Raw genomic sequence first — 2,505 nt, forward strand, 5'->3', positions numbered from 1 at the left:
TAGGAATCGTATGGTTTCTTCTATCCTTCGTTTGTCATTCAGAAGGGGCTAGAGTCCATAAGATTCGTATGGTTGATTTAGATTTTTAATAAAACTATAGGTTCAGGCCAAAAATAAATATGGGTTTTTGTTTGTTTTGGTCCAGGAAAGAAAACATGATTATTATACAATGACCTAGAAGAAAAAAAAACTGCTTTTGAAGGCCTAAAAGGATAAAGATAAAGGAAAAAAATGATACCTGATTAGAACTAGGCGACTAGCAATCACAACAAAGTTATTTTTAGTTTAAGTACCAAAAAATAAGTTATTTTTAGTTTATATTTTATTTTTATGTTTTATGTTTTATTCTTTTTAATTTGGCTTTAGGGTGATTTTGTTGTCAGTAGTATAATATTATTGTGGAACATTTTGATGAATCCCATCATGAGGAAAAATATTATATTCTTACTAGACTTGTTATGTTTTGACCAATGACTAGTTTCTTGACCACCTCAAAAATATACATAACATTAATTTAATTTGATCTTAAAAGTCTTTATTATTGATTTAGTTATGGAAAGATACATATATGCAGGTGTAACATCATTTTTAGTTTTAAGGGGAAAAAATTTACATCAATATAATTCTTCGAATATGTATGATCATTTTGAACTTAATCCTTTCAAAATATACATGATATCAATATAGCTCTTGTTTGGTTGTAACTCGCGGACAAAACTTATTTGAGAATAAAGATAAAAAAAAAATAATTTAGATTAGTCGACTGGTAAGCTCATTCATCATTTTAAGTAAGTGTCGATGGTTCAAATGTTTGTAACAATTCATTGACCAACGACAGACCTTTAAATGGAACTCATATCTGTAATGGATCGGAGTAGTCATTGATCTATCGAATTAAAGAATACCGTAAAAAAATAAAAATAAAAGAAAATGTAATTATAGAAGTATCTTTTATCAATAGTAAAAATAGAAGCAAAAATTATTTTGTATTTGGATATAAAAATACATATATAAAACATTTTTAGTAAAATTACATATCGATCATATTTATATTTGAATAAAAACTTTACATTAAATCATAATTTCTTTAAAAATAATTATATAATATTTTTATTTCAGTATTGATATAAAATAAGTTAATCACCGAATTAATTATTAATAAATAAAATATAATTATTTTATGTTCTTACTATTTTAAGAAAAATAATTAATCATACTAATAGTTAAAAAATATTCAACATTTTAATATATTTTTTATTTATAGTTCTTTTATTTCAAGATAAGATAATTGTTGCAGTATATGTTAAGAAAAAATTGTACGCTATATATGTAAGTATGTATATATACTATAAGCTATTCTATAATTATTTTTAAAAAATAATTACTTTTAATAATGTTTGTGAAATATGGGAGATCACATATGTTCAAGCCATTCTATACGCTAAACCAATATAGTCACAAATTAGTAGTGATAACAAAATTCAAATTCAAATTCATATTCATATTCATATTCATAGGCCCAAATTTTGAATATCAAAGCACAATTGGGAGAAGAGAAAAATAAAAGAGAAGCCAATGGTGTTGTTATTACAGGCTTAGAGGAAGCCCTATAAAATGGAAGAAAGATATTACAAGGATAAATAGCGGGTGTAATGGCTTAAATGAAAATAAGTCAAATTAAATAATAGCGGGTGTAATGGCTTAAATAAGTCAAATTTAAACAATAATACTTCTTTTGATAGACCGGAGAATTCGCAGAGATAGACCGGCAAGTATATTGGGTCGTCCAAGTAATATCTGAGGTGAGTCAAGGTCGATCTCACGAAGATTATTGGTTTGAGCAAGTAGTGGACACCTTGCAGATCTTAGTTAGGCGAATAGAAATTATAGTTTGTCACGAAAAGCATATAAACAGATAAATAGAACGTTACAGGATAGATAAGAATTCAATGGTGATAGAATGGTTGAGGCTTCGGAGATGCTTTGTCTTTCCGGATTAACTTTTCTTATTGTCTTCTTCAATAACCTTCTGATTCCTTCAATAGCAGCCGTAAGTGATTAACTCGTGTCCTCTCATCAAGTTAACCTCCTCTACTGCAGCAATCTACCACGTTGAGATGACTCATTTCCTCACATCAAGCCACCTCTAGGTTTCTCACTGTAGCAGAAGATGAAGCTCTAAGCAGTCCACTCCCCTTCACGATCCTACTCAAGGTGCTACAGACAAGGCAGATCTTCCGGATTAGAAAGTGCTACTTCTCTGACTCTAGCCTTAACGCGACAGAAACTTCACGTACCCATAGTCAACGGGATTATATGTCACATATCTAAAGTTGCTCAAATGCTCTATTAGAATCTGTAATGCAATCTCTAGCTTTAGTTCAACGCTATCCGGGTCAGGAATTGCACGGAACCCATGTAGAACAAGGGTGATTGTCACGGGTCACCCTCAATTCATAAGATGAAGAACGAGGTTGCATAAAAGAATGGAATCAGAAATATTGA

The sequence above is a fragment of the Arachis ipaensis genome, chromosome B8 (assembly GCF_059453495.1).
Source record: "Arachis ipaensis isolate K30076 ecotype BB chromosome B8, ASM5945349v1, whole genome shotgun sequence".
Lineage (NCBI taxonomy): Eukaryota > Viridiplantae > Streptophyta > Magnoliopsida > Fabales > Fabaceae > Arachis > Arachis ipaensis.